Source organism: Battus philenor, unplaced genomic scaffold (genome assembly GCF_028537555.1).
Source record: "Battus philenor isolate CCGP_79_NKW_IND1 unplaced genomic scaffold, ilBatPhil1.0.hap1 SCAF_11, whole genome shotgun sequence".
In the NCBI taxonomy this organism is placed as follows: domain Eukaryota; kingdom Metazoa; phylum Arthropoda; class Insecta; order Lepidoptera; family Papilionidae; genus Battus; species Battus philenor.
The window spans coordinates 2070685-2094461 of NW_027181673.1; the positions used below are offsets into that span (position 1 = coordinate 2070685).

The 23777-nt window shown below is 31.7% G+C and overlaps 1 protein-coding gene across 1 annotated transcript in view; it reads left to right on the forward strand.

The window, feature by feature from the left end:
• Positions 1-23777, forward strand: part of LOC137931908 (mucin-4-like) — a 37059-nt gene that overhangs the window by 271 nt on the left and 13011 nt on the right. The gene's annotated exons all lie outside the window — the stretch shown is intronic.

A 23777-nucleotide genomic window follows, 5' to 3' on the forward strand; every position in this document is an offset into this window, starting at 1 on the left:
AAAAGCTTACAAAAATTCAAAATTAGGTCACCAAAAATGTAACACTATTCGATTAGTTAATAGATATAAAAATACGTAATTTTTACCATAAAATATATGAGATACTTATATAAAAATAAACTTGGAATTCACATATAAAGCTAAGCTTTCAATTTTGTTTTGTTTACTATAAATATTTATATATGAACATCATCGATATATTTTGAAACAATAAGTTTTAAATTCTATGACAGACAATTTACATTATTGTTATAGACAAAAACGCAATTTAATTAATATCCAGATATGGTAGTCGATTAGATCATAGTGAACATTTTTGAAAATTTTCTGTTTCAATTTGCCGAAAAAAGTGGACCAATATTCTTTGTTAGCTTCATAGCTCATTTGTCAGCAAAAAGCTTCGAAACTTTTACATCTATTTCTAATCACCTTATATTAAGTGATCACTCTCAAACTCAAATTTTAGTTCGAATTTTAAAAAAGCGTTTTTCATTATTTATTATTTCTTTAAACATTGATGTTTCGAATAAGTTGTACTATACATAAAATGAAAGATGAACTGCCTCCTAAAATTTTATAAACCTATAATTAATCACCATACCGTATAACTTGATATTATAAGTTTAAGCAAATAAAAGAGCAGTTGACATACATTTATACATTTTTGTCTAACTTAATGCCGAAGGCATTCTCTGCGAGTTCAGTTCAGATATAAATTATTAAGGATAAGTGAAAATAGTTAATAACATAAAATAAGAAGGTAAAATCAAATTGAAAAAGAACAGAATCATTTAAGAAAAGTTTATGTAAATAAACTAAAGGTTAGTACATAATATAAGTATTTATAAATATACCACAATATATGTATTTAAATATCAACATTTACTATTTATATAAAAATAATTAATAAACTCCAGCTATTGTATATTTAAGTGAAAAGGATGTGCGGTGTTAAACTCTACTAACATATTAATGGTTAGGTACAGGATTAAGGATTTATATGTTATATAAAGCCTTTTAACTATAAGTAAACCTGAAAACTTTGATCAATTTCAACATATAACAATATTTTGAATATATGGTTTCTTATGTTCGAGGTTACTCTATGAGATCGAATTTAAATGATAGTTATACATTTTATGAATTTGAACGACCAGCGGAGTTCGTAGGAAACTATATATGTACAGTGTAACAATCATATTAGTTCCACAGAAGATTTATTTTTTTACTACTACTTCTCGATTGATGTTGTTGTTAGCCCGAAGGCTTTTACTGCTTCATTTGAACTGAGTTGACGGAGCGGAAGGGTCTATGAACATAAATATTTTTTCTGAGCAATCATCACACTATCAGTGACAATATTAACACCGGCCTGTGAAAAATGTGTTCCAATGATACAGCGCCATCTAGCGCACAAGACGTGTATTAAATATGGATCTTGCATAAAACGAAATAAACTAAAAAGCTTAAATAATGAATAAAAAATGGGGCCTCCATTGTTTATTTCATTTTTAAGAATCACATATATATACCTAACCTATATATGTGTAAATATATATATACATAACCTTTAAATGAGCTGTGGTAGCCCAGCGATAGAGGGCTGACTTGCGATCGTTAGTCGCTGATTGCATTCCTGGCATTAAATCTTACATAATTCACATTTTGTGCATTTATTATATAGGATCGGCTCTGCTCACAAATATGTTTCCAGAGAATTCCAGAGGACCCTGCCGCCCCCTTTGCATACCATAATACCACATTGCGATCGACAACCCGCCTGCAAATCGTGGCGATTATGGTATATCCTTCTATAGATATCTTTTGAGACCTGTCTTGTGGGTGTCTATGCTCTGAAACGCGATGAATCTAGTAATTTTCAAAAAATGTTTACAATATTAAAATATATTGAAAAAGTTTGAAATTAAAAAAAAAAACATTGGTATTAATTTTAGTTTCATATATTTATTTATTTTAATGACAATTTTCAATCTAATTAAAACTTCATGGTGCACTTACCAAATATTGACCCAATTTACGATCACTATAATGTACTCTTTCTATCAAAGTATACTTTTATGAATTACATATTCCGGAGACATTTGACACTTTTAAAATCGAAGCGTTAAATGTTGCATTAAAACATTTACATATTACATTTCTTGACAACTATCAATCTATATGTTATAGATGTAAAAGCCTTTAAGGGTGTGAATGTATAGGTTATTTGTGAATTTAAAACTTTCATATCTATTTACAATCATAAAGTGATCACTCTGAAATATTTTACATTACTATATTTGTATTGTAATGCGACAGAAAAACTTACAGATATATAGTAAACAATAATTTTAATATGTGGTACTTTGTTAGAACTATATTTTAGTTTATTATTGTTACGTCATTGATTATTTTGAAGTTATTGATTTTAAATACTGTGAACCTTTCAGAAATTAATATTAAATGTGCTATATATTAGCCTCTTTAAATATTTAACACCAATTACCTGATAATTTGAATTCTTACATTATTTATGCCCACAGTTTTCTTTGCTTCTCCTAGCTTCTCGTTCAAACGATTCACTTTCCTATTACCTTGTAACGATATATTACAGTTACGTAACGGAATATTCAGGCTGAGAGTTATTCATGTAACAGTTAGAATTTAGCTGTAAAATCGTTCATAGCAGTATAAAGTCATATATACACACACATAAGTTTTTCTGTTTAAATTTTTGATTACGTGTAAAATGGAGGTTCATTTATTAGGATGGATGAAAAGCTGTATAATATTGTACATATTTACATTGAAAATTTAATTTCCTTTTTTATTTACTTCTAAGTTATTCACTTACAACTTTGTGTAGTAGATATAGTTGCTCTGTTTTTGTGAATAATTTTATATGTTTAAATAGTATCCAGTATATGATACAATACTTTAATTAAAAATTAAGCTGAATTTGTTTATAACATGTAAATTATTTATTTATTCTTCCAAATCAATTTCATCCCAAAATAATGCTCGTCCAATAAAACGCTCTTTATCTAATGTTTCTTCCAGTCCCCGAAACAAAAGGAATAGTCTTATTCCAATACAGCCTTCAAGACCTTCGATAAGGTTTTATCTCCTCAATCGTGTCGAAATGGCATCCCGGCATAGACCTTCTGAGTTTGCTAAATAGCTAGAAGTCGTACGAAGCCAAATCAAGCGAATACAGTGGTTGCGGAACTATATGAGATGAATGAACTATATGAATTTTTGACACCTTTTTTTCCAAAATTGTGAGATATGTTTTGACGCGTTTAAGATACAAAACAACTTTTAAATGATGTTGTATTAAAATAGGGTAAAAAATTAGCTGCCTCCCTAATGCCCAGGAGTTTTGAATGATAATTTCACCTTACTTTTTGATTACAACAGGTGAAGGTTTTTTTTTTTAATGGCCCCCGCTATTGGGAGCCTCTCGTACCCCTGTTTTGTTTGGGACAGGGACTTTATTTAAAAATATTTTTTTAATGGTTTTATCTTTATTCTACACTCACTTTCATTCTTCTCAATTTCTTTTATCCTTTCCTTTTATCCTTCACAATATCTTGCAATTTTTTTTTGTTCTTTCATTCCTTCTTGCTTTCATCGCCTTCCTTTCCTCATATTTTTTACTCTTAGGTTGCTAGGTACAATTTTATTTCTAATCTTTATTTTATTCTTACATTTCTATCATTATCTTTTGATATTACAGTTTTGTTTAGATTAGACTTTTTTCTTTTACATGTGTTTTATATGTGCATTTTGGTTAAAGTTTTCCTATTTGGTTTTATTAACAGGTGAAGGTTTATTAGTATACTGTAATAAATAGGTCTAAAATATGAATCTAGACTTTATAATTAAGTCGCCTGGGCCCTTAGTTAAGTGGTGAAAGTGACCTTAATATGGAACTGGGGAACTCCGTAGCTTGGCCGCATGTAGTTCTCTGCGTCCACTTTCACATACGTCTTATTATTGTTTGCCAAAGTGATTTTCGTCGCTAATATATTTCAAATAAAACTTTTAGGTTTTTCGGTCAACATACGTAATGCGTTTTGAAATGTTTTTATAACGTCTTAAATAGTTACAAAATGTAAGTGATAATATTGAACGTATCTTTTTGATGTCAAGTGAAATCTATAAACTACTGTCATCTAGAATCTTCTTATCTATATATATGTTAGATGATACATGATAAGTCATAGATTTAAGTAGATATTACTGCGATTTAAGAGTAGAGTGTGTTAATAAAGGCTTTAGATAAAAATTTCAAACATGAGACAATAGAAACGTAACTTCTCAGCATTACGTAGATTAAACGTTCGGCTGCCAGGTCCATCTGGTTAAGAGACGATCCGGATACTAGTTTTTTAATTTTTTTTCCTCTTGACGCGGCCAAATTGTAATATTCTTTTGTAAAAACATAAAAACATAATACGTAACAGTATATTTGTAATAATATATAATTTATAATCGATATGTTTTTATATTTAATTTAGTAACTTCTAAAAAATCTTTTTTATCTTCAGTTTTCTATTTGTTAATTGAAGTTATTAAAACATATTTTATTTATCTATTCATATATACGAGCATTGGTAACCAAGGGTCATCGTGGCGATTTGGAAAAAGCCTATGCCTTGAAGTACGCATCTATCTGCTGATACTATGATAATAACTCCTTCTCTTCCCACTCTTGTACATACACACGTTCTCACACTCATAAATTCTGAGTATGTATGCGATATTTCATTATTTGTTTCGTGCAAAAATAAGCTGTATGGATTAAAAAGATAAATAAATAATATCCTAGTGTAAAGTTCAACAGCAACGATACATTCTTAGCAATCTTATTTACATTAAAAAGTATATAAGTCTAGAAATCTACCATGATGTAGGGCATTTACAATGATATTTTGACCTCTATAATTATGTTAAATACATACAACAATTAAATTGATTTTTAAAACTGTAAACGCATTGCGTATAGATCCACCGAATATTTTTTATATAAATGTATCTTACTTCAACACTTTTTTTTTAAAAATCTTGTGATTCGTATTACATTTAATACTCATTCCAAAAAATACGAGGAATATTTTTGATATTCTTTTTTTAAATTACGGAATTGTTATCTTATTACTAATCTAAGAATTCGAACCGGACTTATTTGAATGCTATTGACACACTTGTCATACAACCAAAAATGATTCTCGAGAAAAAAATATATTTAACCTCCTTTCGAAACTTTTGTTTCGTTCGTTTTTAAAAGGATGAAGATATGGCATCTGTTATTTATATCTTCTCCATTCAAAGACTGTATGGTAGAGATCAACACGAATGATAAGATCTTTTGTACTATCATTAATTATTTTTTATATTGATTTCTGTTATATATTTTATCATGCGCATTCATTTGTTTTTATATACAATAAAGTACAAGTAAATAAAAATACACAAAAGCATCTATTACGCATAGATGCGTTTGTACTCCGTCTAAATTTGTTAAACGTGTAAAAAACCATCGTAGCTTTGTATTGAACGACGCTTTTGTAGGGGTGGTATAAACTCTTTCTAGTTTCTACCAAATTGGATATTCTGACATTTTTCTCCATGATCACTGTAAACGATCATAAATGGTGTACATTTTTAAATATATGATCCTTCAATATTTAATGGAATCAGGCGTTACCTTGCGGAAGTCCATCCCTAGTAAGAAAAGGATCAATATTTAGCTACTTCCGCACAAGCAGTGGTAGTCGTGCAACAAAGTGCACCACTCCCACCACCATCACCACTGAGTGGTTTAACGGTGGCAGTTGTGTAATTCGCATTGTTTGCCGCATATGCATTTATCAGCGGGCTGGCGGGCGGTGCACTTATATTGGCCCTTTTCTTACATATGATTCTTCGTTTCAGCCCATAGCTCACTGCGAGTAGGGTATATACTGTAATCGCCACGCTTGGCAGGCAGGTTGGCGATTGCAATGTCGTATTATAATACGCAGACGACGCATCTATTTAATGTGTCTAATTAATGCACAAAGTGTGAATTATATAAGTTTGTACCCCGGGAATTGAACCCGCGAATGGATTAAAAAAGCCTGTTTCCATCGTGTTCTCCTAAAATTCCTTCTTACATTCATTGCTTGTATTTATTTTTATGTTTATCGTTAATTAGCCTCTAAATTAATAATTAATTAGTTAAAATTTTGCTTTGGTTTTAAGATTAATAATATAGTTATTCGTATGTTTCTGTGTCCTTTATTTATGTTCCTTGATTTTGTAAATTAAAAATAAAATAAGAATTAAAATAGCTACTTCTAAAATGATACATATTTCCAAGCAAAATCATACGAAAAATATATAGAGGGATAGAAAATATGTTTATTATACATTCACACTACCGGTACGAACAGCAGGATTATTTGTCCACATCGCTGACATTCCATGAATACCGCAGCTTTCACCGTCGCGACGCGTTTCAACCCGGAAATTTCCATAGATTTTGTTTTATACTACAGTTAATATAGGCAGGTGATATGTTTTAAAATTTACGCTGGTGAAGTTGAATTCTATCATTTTGTTAAATAAATACATTTAAAAAACTTTTAAGTTAAACGGTTTTTTGATACCCATATTGTAGTGGTTGTGGGAAAATATGTACCTAGTCCGCCATATTGGAACGGCGTCCATCTTGAATTTTAAAATTTGACATAATCATCGTGTTTTACTAGTGTAGCCCTTTATTTGAAACCCATATTGCGGGGGTTAAGGAAAAATATGTAATCCGCCATTTTGTATCGGCGGCCATCTTAGATTTATAATGTTATTGATTTTATTATATTGTATTGTAATCTAAATTAAATGTGTGTACCAAATTTCAGATCAATCTGACAACGGGAAGGTGCTTAAATTTCAATTTCTAATTTTGGCCCAAATAAATAAACAAATTCTGTACGGGTCGAACTAAATAAAACCGTTTAAAAACACATTACTAATTGCTTGGAATTATTATGGCCGTCGTTATTGGAGATCTCTTGTTGACTCCCTTATTTGATTTTGGAACATGTCATTTACATTTTACTTAATAATTCTTGTTCACATACTTTTATATTGCTTTACTCTTCTTTCATTCGTCATATGATCTAACTTTCCTCTTCTTTCATTCTATAATTCTCTAGCATTCCTCTACATACTAATTTCCATTCATGCATAGCCTCTCTTCCTTAATCTCTTTCTTTAAATATCGCAGGTTTAAGTAATTATCACATATTTTATTGTATTCTTAATTCTTATACTTATATATATATATATATGTTTATAGATACGATTTTCAATTTAACATTAATTTAACACAATTTAATATTAACATATATATATCTGCCTTATTTATATCTCCCTATTTTTTTTTATTTATTTAATTACATACTGTTTTATTTATCGGTTTGGTGTAGTACAGTTAATACCTACATATTATTTGCAACTAGCTGCAATATGACGGATTTTCTGCTATCAAAAGTTTAGCAGTCGTTGTCCAAAAGGAAAAAAAAATTACGAGTGATCCATTTATTTTTTGATTTACCAACTATAACTTACAATTTATATTCACTTGGCTATAGAGAGGGCTACGCTCGAGGTTTTAAATAGATCGATTTACATTGTAAATAATGATAAAACGCTGTCGTGCCTCGCAGCTGGGAGAAGAAAGATCCGTATCAAATAGCGGCAACCCTCTCCCAACTGTGTGCTTAGTAAAAGCGAAAAAAAATATTGTAAAAAATACACTAACGATACAAATTAGAGTTATTAAAAAAACGGCTTAGCCAAGTAGCGCACAGAACAGATATCCGTTGAAGCCTAGAGGTTCTGGGGTAAGTAAGGATAGTCAAGTTCAACCTGGTACATCCACTCGCGATCTATTTTGGAAAGTTTTAGTTTTGATCTTTATTCGATCGATAGAGAGGTCTTTGTAAGTAAGGTGTTCTTGTATGTAACATTAATTACCAATTCAATTATGTAATCATACGATTATGACGTTAATATTTGAAATATATTTAGTTACGATATTTATTAAATATCATAAAATAACAAATATTATTATAAAAATCTTTAATTTAAGAAAAATGTAATATTTATTTTATTACACCAAATCCAACCCTGTATCATCTCTATAGAGGAAAACGTCCGAAACTGTTAGCAATGTTGTTGACATTAAAATTACATAAGTTGAATCTTTATGTTGTATAATCGTATAAGATTCCGTGTCATATTTCGACACACACATCGAACTATTGCACAAAGTTCTTTTGGTAACCCAACTGATGACCTGCGTATTCAATTTTTAACAGATACGGATTCGTTTTTAAAAACATTTTTTTGGAATTTTAGTTATGTGAACAACAACATTTTGTTGTATTGTTTGAATTTGCGAGAACTCGTAGAAAAACAGAACAAAACACATATATATCTATATATATATTTATACAATAATTAATTATTTTTACCTTGGTCACGCCATATCTTAAATACCAACTAAGAGATGATGTTTATATTTATATCGTTCTCTAAAATTACGTGAAAGGTTGTTAAAGAAAAATAAAAAATCACAAATTCCTTCACGGCTTGCAATTGATATGTCGATAAATAATCTCTTTTGTTAATGGTTGTTAGATACTGTTTCAACAAAACTTTGTCTCTTCGCCATTAATGTCTTCAGTTGCTGAATGAACAAGTTACTTGTTTTTTTGTAAGCCCACTATCCTAAATCATCATTAAATACCTTTTTCACGGATTCATTTCAGCTCATAGACGACCTTGGTGAGGTCAATCTTTTCGTTAAATTTAAATTATTGAACTAGTTGAAAATCGTAGTTGGCTATTGATTAAAACTACGTATGTAACATTATTTTTAGGCTTCAATTCCATCGTTGAAAATTAAGTAAATAACATAATTTTAGCACCACTGTGTCTAAAAAAATTTTAAAAATCAAATGCAGGATAAGAAATTAAATTATGTTCATCTTTACGCGTTCAAAAAAGTGAATCACCGTTGTTAGCAAACTTAGATAAACCTTTCACTAATAGGTGAGGTACATATTTTTAAAATTAACAAATGACGTGTACTTGCTTTCTTAATGACTCACTTCGGTTGGTCAATGTGAACACAGCTTTCTAATTTACTAATCGGTCATAACATATAGCTAAGCTATTTGAAACAGTATTATTCTTTACTTAAAGGCACTGTATATACTGACAGGTGACGCAAAAGTAATGTCATAGTGTGAATGAGCCGTAATTTTTACAAATGGCGCCAAATGTCATTATGCTTTGACATTTATGATGTCGAAGTAAAAAGAATTAGTTTTCAATAAGCGATGGAGTATATCTATCACCACCTGTTATAAGTTATTACTAGGGTAACAGCAATGGGAAACTGTCATACATACAAAGCTATATTTATTTTTATTATTTCTGAAAGCTTTTTTAATTATTTTTTTTATTATCTTTTTAAAAATTAATAGTAAACTTGTTGATAAAAATAAATAATTAATATTGGTTAAGACATTCTTAATTTATGGCTTGATAAAGAGAAATAAGGATTTACATAAAAGTTACATATAAGGTAAAATTAAAATTTTATCCATTTATCATCATGTACATAAAAGTAAAATAAAAGGTGAAAATAAAATTTAACCCAATTTTCATCATAGACTCCCACTACTCACTGAGGGGCATAGAGCTCCCCCCATAGATAACAATGGGGGGTATACCATGCCAGGGAATCAGCAAAAGCGTAGCTATCACAGAGCCTGATCGATGATACTTTGAATAAATCTACAAACTGGTAGTACATTTTGACAACGTTCCCGTATCGCCTGATTAACTCCACCATTTCATGATCGCCTAGTACTTTTAGAGCACGTCGGTATGTCCTTACGAAAGAAAATATTTACGTTCCTTTACGACGACGCGGCCCCAAAAAGCGTTCGGTTAAGGCGCGCCGTGCCAAATACCGGAACAATTCGATGGGCAACGGTACTCTAATGAGTGCAAGACGTTGCGGCACAATTACATATCTTCGTGCCTATGCTAGCCTGGTAGTTTGCGATCGATTATACTGCATGGAGTATCTATTAGTTTTAATCGAATAGGAAAATTTAATTACATAGACATTGAAGATAAACTTTGTATTGCAATAAATACATCTTCAGTATTCTGATAATGTACGTATACTATGTATATACACATACACACACATATATATATATATCTAATATATAAAATTCTCGTGTCACGGTGTTTCGAACTTGAACTCCTCTGAAACGGCTTGACCGATTTTTACCAAATTTTATATGCGTATTTAGTAGGTCTGAGAATCGGCTTTTATATTCTATTTTTCATATCCCTAAGTGATTTTTAAGGGTTGTTCACCCTTAAAAATTTTTATGATACAACATACAAAAATACATGCAACCCAAAATTTTCACCCCTCTACGATCAACCCTTATTTTAAATTGAAAAATAAAAATATTTTTTTTGCAAAACAACGTTTGCGGGATCAGCTAGTATATATATATATATATATATATATATATATATATATATATATATATATATATATATATATATATATATATATATATATATATATAGTAAAATATAACTAGCTCGTCCAACCGATGAGCGATGGCGTCGAATGATTTTCAAGTGGTGACCACGAACGTAAACGTGGAGAAGGTAAACGTGGAGTGGGCCTGCCCACGACTAGGTGAACTGACGTCATAGTTAAGCTCACGAGAATTTGCTGGATGCGTTCACCGCTGGTCATCTAGGCTATATTTGGGGAGGCCTTTCCCTTACAGTTGACGTAAATCGGCTGAAAGAGCGAAGTCTGACATGAACGAAAATCAGCTAATTTCTGGAACGGGCTTCCAAAACAGCATTGGTGGGATTATTTGAAATTTTGTTAATTAGGCGTCTAGTCTGTAAATATGAACGTTAAAACGTTGCAAAGTGGCCTACTTTATAATGGATCCTATGATCTTGAATGATATTGGACAGTCCGTCTTTAGTATTGCCTTTATAATAAGAAAATATGATTAAGGATATACATATTGTAACAACTTTATATGAAAAGTCTGAACAAATGCCTCCTCCATAGAATTTTAATAGAGCCGGTTGGAAGCGACCTACATTTAGCGACTTCCGTTGGTGTTAACAAAGTCATCTGTACTTGTAAATGGGTACTAGCTAGTTCTTGGTTCCCACTCTACCCGAAGACATTATCAGCCCTCTTTTCCGCGCTCTGTATAAAAATAGTTCAATCTGTTGTAAATAAACAACGGAAACAACTCCTTAGTAAACAATCTACAAATTCCTTTTGATTTATTTGTAAAGCAACAATCTATGGTTGATAGAAAACCTATAATTCCAGACTTATTTTATGCACATACTTATTATTCTGTAAGATCTGGTATTAATTTATATATAAGAAATTTTTTCCCGACAATGTAGGTATATGCATCAAATAAACAACAATGTGTTGTTCTGAAAACAGAGCTTATTTTTAAACCTTTAAATGTTTATTCTGCAATATTTTATCACTTTGACATTTCAAATACCAACTGCTTTACCGACCGGCGACCGCTACGGACGCCATCATAATACCTTTACTAACACCGCCATCTATGAAGTGTCAAGGTTAAACAGCCACTGCTTTACCGACATTAAATAAACGCAGCAGAATACATGATAGAATTGTTAAAGAAACTAGTTTCTTTACATTGGACACCTGTTCATCATAATTCCTAACACAACTTCTAACTGCTGACAGAAGCTAATGAACTATAAATATGGCTTGAGGATAAAGACGTGATTAAAATTGAATGAGGTTCTTAGGTAGATTGTTTTGACCTTAATGACCTCTAGAGATACAGTGTAATTGATAATACATGTAAAAGCTTCAAAAGGGTGAATGCTAATTTACATGTCCGTTGATGTATGATACGATAGGGTTGTCAAAAATCATTAGTTTCAGAAATAATAAATAGCATAATGACAAAAAAAATCGTTTCAAATATTCGGATTACTACACATTACAGCCTATCAATTTTGACGATAAAGCTCTTTTGTAAATAGCATCTTGATATCTGTAAACAGGTTGTCACGTACTGTTTCAACAACGCTCGGGCTCTTGATCTTTAATGTCTTCAAGATATCCTGATCAAGTACCTTTTTCACTGATTTCATAGATGTCCACTGCAAGTAATAGGTTTTCCCCAAAGATCGCCATGATGACAGGTCTTGCGCTGCTGCTGTGCTGTTGATCTACCGAGGAGGAGCCTACTCGAGAACCTTTCGGCCCAGCCGTCTGTTGCAATGGCAATGTGCACCGCCTGTTGCCATTGCCACATCAGATGAGCAATTCTTCCAACTATACCGGTTATTTTGGTTCTTTTACGAATATCCTCATTTATGATTCGATTTCGCACCGAAACTACAAGCATAGCCCTCTCCACTACTTTCTGGGTGACCTTGTGCTTTATAATAGTAGCTAATAAATTACATACATTGTAGAAGGTGATTTATGTGAAGAAGATTTTACAATTTAAAGGCTTTTAACAATCAGAAATAATGAAAGTGAAATAGCCTAAAGATAACTAGATCTCGTAGGCGAAGTCAGTGACGTCACAGTAAGGAAGGGTGGCGGCGATTTGCAGTTTGATATTTATTGTAATTTAGATTGTAACCAAACAAACTTATGCTGATAAATCTAATCTAAATTTATTAATATAATATATGTTTTCATAGATAAAGGAGTCATCATTTTCAACCTTAAAAGGAATTCTGCTGGTGGTAGACCTCTTATATAGGTTTCCAATGATACCGTTTGGAATCATACTGTACCAGTGCCTTCCGACGACTTATACAAGGCCTTTTCAACCTTGTGGATGAACTCTTCCGCTTATCGGTCCTTTCTGCTAGTTATTCTAAATTCAAAACAATATCCAATACCGTTTGGTATAGGATCTTACAATGTAATAGATTAAAGTTCAACTATGTCATGTTTCACAAGAAGCGAATGATTTTACCGCTATCTTATTAATACTCATCTTTAAAACCAGTTAAAACTGGACATTACCAGTTATTAGAGAATGTGCGTATACGCATAACTACGCGTCAATTTTCATTAACGTTAAGTAAATGTTAAGTTATGGACTTTGCAGGCTGGTCAGGTACATTTATTCATGTTAATAATCACATAGGATTATTTACATTGACCATTTATGTATTTCATGAAACGCCGGTTGAATTTAATTCGCTTTTAACTGCAAAGATTGAGCTTTTCTATAATAACATCTTTCTACTTAAAGATGACAAATGCGTTTTGATCTAAGACAAGCGAACTACAAACTCAGACAGGTTGTTTTTGTGATCACTTAAATTATTTTTAATATAGTAATAGAGCGATTCTAGTTGAATTATCATTTAAACCTCGTATTACCTTGTCATATTGTTAACGGATTATTACGATTTTCTGTTTTATAAAATTCTTAAATATGTAATTTTGGAGAAGCTATACAGGAGTGTAATGTATGGTGTCTGTTTACCTTGTTAAGGTTGTTTTATTCCCCTGCTATGGGACACCTCGTACCCCTATCTATTGTAGTACAGGGACTTTGTTTTTATTTAACAATTTCTTTATGTAATATTTTTATTTACACGCTCTTCTATCGTTCCTCCTATGATCATTCATTCCTTTATTGTCTTTCTTTCTACAATTCTTCATTCTTTCCCTTTAATATCCATTTTTGCTTTTATTCGATACCATTATTTCTTCTCCTCATACCTTAACATAACATAACAATATTACAAATTCTTTGTTTTTATTCTATATCACATTTTTGATCTATTCTAGGTATACATTTTTATATGTATTATATTGTTTACTTATTTATTTAATTGCCTATTTATATACTTTAATTTATAATTTTTAATTTTAGCTCAACTATTGTTTCTTTTTATCTCTTTTTCCGCAATCGTTTTGCACATTTTTAAAAACGTTGGTCTTGTTTCCTCGTCGTTTATAAGCGAGTCCATAAATTCCTCGCTAACCTTAATGTCTAACCAGCATTCGGAGTCGACCCTGAGCCCTCCGAATGCGAAGACAGTGGGATACCAGGTGGACCACGGTCTGGTCCACGCCTGGTTCACATTACGTGGGGTCTTCCTTGAGATTAAACCAGTGAAGGTACTCAGAGAACCCCCATGTCCCGTAAAGAGTTGGAACAAGACCGCGTCCACCTCAAAAGTGTATGTTGAAGTATTTGGAAGACGATGGATGCAAGTAGCTTTCTACCGGTCCTATTCTAAATGTATAGAAGATGAGATGCTGATAGATCCAGAATATGTAGTTTTGGATGGTCACGCGTCAAAAGAGTTATTAAATTTCTTCATTGATTTAACTATAGCGTTGAAACAACTTACATAACACACCATCGCACTGTAATTTTATATGCTTGACGTGTTATTGCGTTTCCCCGTGACGTTACGTGAACTATACAAGCTCTGGTAATTTATAATGGTATAGGAATAAATCCTATGTTTCAATGCTACACTATAGTTAAACTAATGAAGAATTTTCGAAACGCCTTTGATGGGCGATCGCCATAACGTTGACATATACTTCACGGTTCTGAGTGTACGCATATATACTAAAGTTTCACAAGATATATATACGCGATTAGCGATAAAGATGATAAACAAGTATGATCAAAAGAAGGTGTATTCACATATGTACAAAGAGTATTTACAATTTACACGAACCTAACGCAACACCAGTGACCATCACTGATCCGAATTCAAATCGGCGTTAGAATTTGAATTAGAACGCTTAAGAATGATTTTACATAAAAGTATAGTGGCCGTAATGGAGAGCAACACGGAGCGCGAATATATATATATATATATATATATATACATACACGAGTTTTAGTTCATCGACATGCGAAACTTGATTTAATTAAAGTACACACCAAAAATTGTTAAATTTCATTTAAAAGAACAGCTGTTGATTTTCTGGCCGACTCTACTGAACATATCGGCGTTCCCAGCCGATAGTAGCTTACTACATATAATGTTAAAATAATCTTTAATATCACAGAGATCTCTGTGTTTGGCGCTAATCGGTGTAACATAACTTCTGAAGATGCCCCATGGAGGGGTGAAACACGTGTTGAGTAATTTGGCGGTGGCGGTTGTGTGATCCGCGTTGTTTGCTGCATACGGATTTATCAGCGGGCTGGCGGGCGGTGAATTTTATTGCACGACTACCACTGCATGTGCGGAAGTGGCTAAATATTGGTCCTTTTCTTGGCTAAAATAATCGACGATTCAAATGCGCATATAGGGGCCTACTTGAATAAAGATATTTTGAATTTGGAAAGGAGTTTATTCTGGATCTATTATTATTAAATTTCAGATATAGGTACATTCACAGCTGAATATAAGCTTCTCCCATAAATTTCTAATAAAACTGGTTGAAAGAGGCATATCCAGCGTCTTGCAACGACATTATCAAGGTCATATATACTCCTTGGGAGGGTTCATAGGGACATATTCTGAACTTAACATCATCATCACTTTAACACTCTAAGATTACAAATTCTAACTACAGAATTATAGACCGCTATGTTGTCATTCCAGAGAAATCATTTTGGTAGATTTGGACTCAATAGGTAAAATAAAACGATGCATGGACATTTCGTTTAGCCAGTTACTATAATTGTTATATTGTGACATTATAAAATTAAAAGTAATTATCGCAATTGCACAACTAATCGAACGTAGGTCTATATTACAATATACAGGATGATTGTTTACAGGTGTAATAGTTTTCAATAGGTGAATGTATAGCTCAATTGGTCTCAATAAATGTACGGTACATCCTACACAAATATAAATAGTCTGTAAGAAAAAGTTTTATCAAAATTCTAATTACTACATATTAACATTATTTATTGTTCACTATCTCTCTCTGTAAAGTACTGCCAGAAGTCACTGGCATGTCGCATTCAAATAAAGTTTTAGTGTGATCTATTTATACAGGGTGATTAAAAATACGTGTAAAATACACGTATTCACAGTTTGGTTTATTAGCTTATATAGATTTGGTAGCCGATCAATCTGTATAAGGTATTTTTAACATCTCTTTTTTCTTTCTACTATTTATCCCTACACTACTCTTGTCAACCTGATCAGATAGAAGATCTATTAGAAACTGAGTCCGTCTTTAAGCAATGTGAAATAACTTGTCACACTCGACTTGTGACATCAGGTAACACTTAATAAACACATAGGGATCACGCGTCGCAGCACTTTGGTTACAAAGTCCGGAAGCGCTTTCCAGTTTTATGTCAGTTTATGCATCATGTGTCACATGCTATGTTACAAACACGCACGGAAATACACGTGCCGTTTAAACATCGCATTTATGTTAAAAATATTTAAAGGTAATACATTTTCGATTCATAATTTTAACTACAGGATGTTCTCTGCTAGACATAGGCCTTCCATAAAGATTTTAATTTTCGATTACTTAATTATTATTATTGTTTATCTCATTTAATTATATACCTACTACAGATTGTTTTATTTAATCAGTTTATTATAAAATGTTTTAATATAGGTTTTTGTTGTCTATTTTTGAATAAAACGTGATACGTGAATCGTGATGTAATTTTATCTAAATAAAAGAAAAAAAAAGATTTGATATGTAAATGTTTTAAAGCTTCGTCATTTCAAATAGTAAAGCCTATTTTACAAATAATTCTAACTATATTTATATATAGCAACACCAAAGGCATTAACATAGTTCATGTTACTAGATTAAAACATACCGACTCATTGTATTAAACACAGGCTATGTCAAAAGGTATATTACTATATTTCAGACTATATTCACGATGAAGATATTTGAAAATCAATTGTTCTTATTTAAAAAAAAATGGTATTCATACATTCATCAAAAAAAATTCCAAATACTTCTCACTATATACAAACTAACATAAACGTAATTTTCACCTGACGGTTATAGATAATTGTAATGATCTCATATAATAAAGTATTTTGACTTAGAAGCCAATAGTAGCGGACATTGTAAATGTCATTTATCAGTAAATTACAAACATTACTGTGTTTCATTTTAATTTGATAGTAAATTTACTGAGCTAATTGCTAACCAATTATTTAAAGGTGATAAACAAAAATACGGTACATATATAAGTTCATTCATTATAATACGTACCAGAAGAGTGGAGTAGGCGAGATGGAAACGAGAACGCATTCCAATACCCGTCTGCAGTTATAAGATTAACATAATGGTCGCGCTCGAGTGACAGCGATGTGTCATAAGCGGAAGCGATTTTTAAATTAATTATTTTTGTTTTATCATTAACATCTGCTATTTTATATATATACATATTTTATCTCAATAAATTGTGCTCCAGTCAGAGAAAGAGTGAAGGGGGCGATTGTAAAAGAACATGTCTACCAAAAGCTGGATATTCGACAAAAGGAAAATAGAAGAGAAATACCTTGATAACAAGCACTACGAGTTCCAACTGTAGAAAAAGAATAGAATAATGAAAAAAGGCATTTTTATTGTGAAAATAGAAACGGTATATATAAGAACAAAAAATACCAAAGATGTGCCAGATTCCTTCTCCATAACATAAACTCTAAAGTACATATATGATACAACAATGGGAATTTAGACTAATATTATACATACACTTTTATAATAAGCCATATTATGTATACAATTCTACACAATTCACATTTAGTACATTAATTATATAGGACTGCCACTGCTCACCAAGTTTCCGGAGTATAGGCCGCAGCGTTCTCTGCGTACCATAATACCACACTGCAATCGCCAACCCACCCGCCAAGTATGGCGATTATGGCATTTCATCCTATAGATGTTTTGGGAGAGACATATATCTTGCAGTGTGCGTCTATGAGCAAAAACAATGACATATATATATATATATATATATATATATATATATATATATATATATATATATATATATATATATATATATATATATATATATATATATATAATGGTTTAGAATTACCAGAAAATTAAATTAAAATAGCTCAAACAAAAACTGGCTAAAAATTCTACTGGAGATCAATGTCACCTTAAGAGCAATATAAAGAAATTGCTCGAAGTTTCACTGTGAGCTTCAATCAGAAATTAGGTGATCAGAAGAACAAATGTCACTGAGGTAGTTCGAAGAATTGCTCGTCTGTATTGGCAGTTGGTGGAGTATATCGTTCATAGAATCGATAATTGCTGGAGCTGAAAGGTTCTTGTGTGGACAGAACTGGTAGACCGATGATAAAGTAAAGGTCGCGGGAAGTGGCTGAATGCAGCCTGTATAAGACTGGTCATCGATCTTAAAGTATACCTTTGCCTTTCAGTGGGTGTCTGTCAACTGAAAAGAAGAATAGGAAGAAGTACAACTTATGAATATTTATGAAATTTATTGCTATTTATGAGCACTTCTCAGATTGGTACGCATTTGAAATTTTCGTCATAAATTTAGAGAAATTCTAGTATTCATTTGTTGTACAAAAGCGATCACAATAAATTAAAAGTAGTATGTTTTTTTAGCAAAGGTAAAAAATATAAAATCTAATGTTCTGATATTACATATTCATAAAGAACAGAACTGAATGGAGATATTTTTTTACTGTAAAACCGGCTGACCGAACCCAAAAAGCCTGTTTTAGTTTTAGAGGTCAGTGATGCTTCGTATTCCAGTTCTGTCAGTCACGGCCGTTGGGTTATTGACCTCATGGCGTACGATCTATACATCTATTACAAATTGTTCGGTTAAAAAATAAGATTTATTTGTACTGTAATTAAAGAAAACTTTAAACTTTTTAGTAATAGTTATTGATGTTACACAAAGGATACTGAACACTAAAATTGTTTTAATAAAAATATTGACGGCTATAGAAACTTTTTTGAGTCTTTTATAATAATAAAAATAAATCTACTTGATAATATAGACTTCACCGTTATCAAGTACATCGGTGACGTCATCGACGAACTTGTCAGCATCTACTTATTTCTTTGTCTATGTGCTTTTTTTGCCGACTGTACACTGTCGCTTTATAAGCAAACTTTGCGAGCTCAGTGGCTAGTGCGTGGAAGTAGCTTAGCGTAACCTTTGTTTACCTAAGTTAAGTTAAGGGCTCCCTCAGATACTTTGCCTGGATTTGTTATATCACGTGCAATATTACCAGGTTGGGAGGCTGCCGAGTTCTTCGATTGCGCAGGCGGATGTTCTATGGAATCAACTGGCTTAATGGCGTTAGTTTCGGCTGCCACTATATATGCTTATATAATACCTACTGGAGGGCTTGAAAAGGGCAAACATTCAATTTTATGTGACAGCCTGACATCACCACTAGACAACATTGCTTATTTATACAATCCACGTATTCAAAACTATTTATAATATATTCTAATTATGATATATCTTTCCTCTCTTTATATATGCACTTAGAGACTTAACCCTTAATAGCCTGATTTACGAAAGTGATTTTTTTTTTTAATATTATTTTGTTTGCGGATCTAGATGAAGGGAAAAATAGATTTTTTTTAAATTTCGTTGGAAAGAATATTATATAACAGTAAAATTCGTACAGCCAACCTATAAAAAAAAACTAATAGTAATGTGAACATTCGGTATAAACGAAAAATTCAAAATTGAAACTCTGGGATATTAAGAGTTAAATTATTAGGCATAAATATTCCTTTCGTTAAGAAATAGGTCAATAGCTGACTTTTTTAACGCCCCTTACGAATATCCACCTGATAATATTCGTAACGGTCGAACAATGTATATATTTGTATATATATAGATAATAAATAATATAATCCTATTACTAGAATGAAAATCCTTGGCAGTGATGATGCATGATTGTTTTGATTTCATCTAGGCTATATCTGAAAAAGTTTATATGTATTAATCTGTTATGTTACTCATTATTCAAAGATGTGTTTTAGACACAATAACATCTTGCGAAGCAGAGTAGAGTCAAAAATAAAATAGATTAAAGGTATAGATAAAAAGTTGACAATCAATAGTTAATAATAATATGTTACTGTTATATATGTATATATATGTTGTATTGTATATCTTGGCTTGCAACAAAGAATATTTTTTTCACCACGAATACCTTTTTTGTCTAAGAATTTTTTCGTATTCAATACCACACACAAACATCTTTGTTTCATCAGTACAGTAACCGCAAATTATTGGCAAATTTAAAATTTTCATGATTCAGAGATTGTAACATTTGAATTCTAAATTTCTTTATTTCCAATGTATCATCATTTGCGGTTAAACCAAACAAAGGGTCCATCGTGTTATGTACTTACTTACCTTATGTTATATATTTAAGTCACGAGGACTTGAATATCTTATATGTTTATTTTTATGTACATAATACTGGAATTAAAAAGTAGGATGAATTTGTTTGTAGAATGTAAGTAAGCTCGATAAGTTGGTGGATAAGTTCCGGGGAATAAACATCGGATATTTACTGTAATTCAGTTTTTTTTTTCGCTTCTAAGTTATTTAACTTACAACTTTGGACAGTAGAAATAGTTGTTCTGTTTTTTTGAACAATTTTACGTCTTTAAAATTGTTTATAAAATTTGAATTTTATATTTATTCTTCTAAATCTATTTCATCCCTTTCGAAGTAATCGCTGTCCGATTATTCCTCGAAATAGGCGATAAAGCTTTCGAGACCTTCTTCGATTCGGTATTTATCTCGTCCATCAAATCAAAACGACTTCCCTACATCGGCATTTGGAGTTTGCTGAATAGTCGTATGAAGCCAAATCAGGCGAATACGGTGATTGCAGAATAATATCTATATATTGATATATAGATGTTGTCCCTGCACATTTCGTACTGCAAGAAGTAATTGGCCTGTTGCATTGAACCTTTTAAGAGCATGACAGGAAAAACGATACTTTCAATGTACTATGTGATCAAATTATAAGTAAGAAAAGGACCAATATTTAGCCACTTCCGCACATGCAGTAGTAGTCGTGCAACAAAGTGCACCGCCCGCCAGCCTGCTGATAAATGCGTATGCGGCAAACAACTCAACACGTGTTTCACCTCTCAATCAAGCAATTCAATTAAGCATTTGAGGAACTGGTGCGTATAAAATTAAAATAAAACAAACGTTAAATCGAATAAAAATGAATTTAAATCTTGACATCAATCTGTCGACCACCGGTTAACATAAGCATGAAGTATTTTTCATAACTCAGATCGAGTCAGATTTCTTGAATGGATTTGTTGAAATTGCTGGTCTAAATATAGACTCTATGTTAAGTGTCAAGGAGAAAAGCTTGGATATGATACCACACAGCATTATACACACAATATTTGACGAATAAATATATATATATATACACATATATACTATGTGATCAAATTATAAGTAAGAAAAGGACCAATATTTAGCCACTTCCGCACATGCAGTAGTAGTCGTGCAACAAAGTGCACCGCCCGCCAGCCTGCTGATAAATGCGTATGCGGCAAACAACTCACCACGTGTTTCACCTCTCCACGGGGCATCTTCAGAAGTTATGTTACACCGATTAGTGCAAAACACAGAGTGCTCAAGAGAATCAAGATGCAAGGCGAAGTTTTTTCCTAGGTTCGTAGGACTGTCTGTAACAATTGCCAAGCGTCTGTTTTTAAAAAGTTCCAATATCATTTGGCTTAGCCGAAAACACAACAACAAATTTTCATATTATATATAGATATATAAGAACAAACATTTGTTTACTTTGATTAATTGATCGCATAGTACGTATGAAGTATCGTTTTCCATGTCATGGTCTTGAAATGGTGCAATGCATTAGGTCAATAACTTCTTGCAGTACAAAGTGTGCAGGGACAGGTCATCATCATACCAGTCAATGGATGTTCACATCAAGGTATAGGTCTCCCTTAAAGACCGCTACCATGATGTCTTGCAACAACCTCTTTCAGTTACTTCCTGTGACTTTTAAAATCGTTTTAGAGGCGCGATCTTGTAATGACTCCTTGGCGTGTTTATGGCCTATTATCAAGACACTATTTTTGAAAGTTTCTTCAATAGTAGCATAAAAAGTAATTAAAAAAAACCATTGATGCTTGGAGAGGACGAAACATATATTATTTGACAGTGAATAAGATATATATATATATATATATTTACCAATAAAAAGCTTTTATACCGAGAACCAACCAACCTCTTGTGTCGTTGGAAATGTACCATAAATAGATACTATAAATACACGCACACCCACGCAAACACGCACACATACACATACACATGTATACTTTGTAAACAGCCGATTGCAATAAGACCGCCGTTTGTACTTTTTATTTTGCCCATACTATATTTATTTTTTTCCATTATTTTGATCTACAATGAAGACTTAAATACGTAAATAAATAGTAAATTAATACAAAAAAATAAATTTAAATAAAATTCATATAACGATTCAACAATTTGATTATCTGTCAGACCACAGATAAAAAATTAAATATGCAAACTAAAAATAATGCCTCGTAGATTTTTGTGCATATTTACAAAACAGTGTCAACGTTATACCGTTAAAAAAACTGGTTGATATTTAAATTTCGAACGACGGATTTAATGCGCCTACCATAAAGAGCTGTTATTGTCTTACTCTACTACTTTAAAAGTAATATATTATCTGTGCTAAATATGTTTAAAAGGTTGATTTTATATTCTCCGTTAACATTTTCGAATGTTATTCCAATTAGGCATTTGAGGAACTGGTGCGTGTAAAATTAAAATAAAACAAACGTTAAATCGAATAAAAATGAATTTAAATCTTGACATCAATCTGTCGACCATCGGCTAACATAAGCATGAAGTATTTTTCTTACTTGAATGGATTTATTGAAATTGCTGGTCTAAACATAGACTCTATGTTAAGTGTCAAGGAGAATAGCTTGGATATGATACCACGCAGGATACACACACAATATTTGACAGCGAATAATATATATATATATATATATGTATATATATATATATATATATATATATATATAATATATAAAATTCTCGTGTCACGGTGTTCGAACTTGAACTCCTCTGAAACGGCTCGACCGATTTTTACCAAATTTTATATGCGTATTCAGTAGGTATGAGAATCGGCTACTATCTATTTTCCATACTCCTAAGTGATAAGGGTGGTCCACCCCTAATTTTTTTAAACAAATTTTTTGGTTTTTATTTTACAAAAATACATAAAAACCTAAATTTTCACCCCTCTACGATCAACCCTTATCTTACATTTGTTAATTAAAAACTTTAATTTTTTTTGCAAAACAACGTTTGCGGGATCAGCTAGTATATATACATATATAAATACATTTACCAATATGAAACTTTTACATCCATAACTAATCAACTTTTTGTGTCATTGGAAATGTACTATAAAATTTCATAAAAGTGCATACGCACACGCACGCGCACACAGAAACATGCGCGCGCGCACCCACCTACATATACACATATTTAATTCATTACTATCAATACAAGAATAAAATTGAGCTCTGCAATAATACCCTTCAACTTAAAATAAAGCTAAGTGAAATTTAGACGCGCACTTAAGGGGCTTAA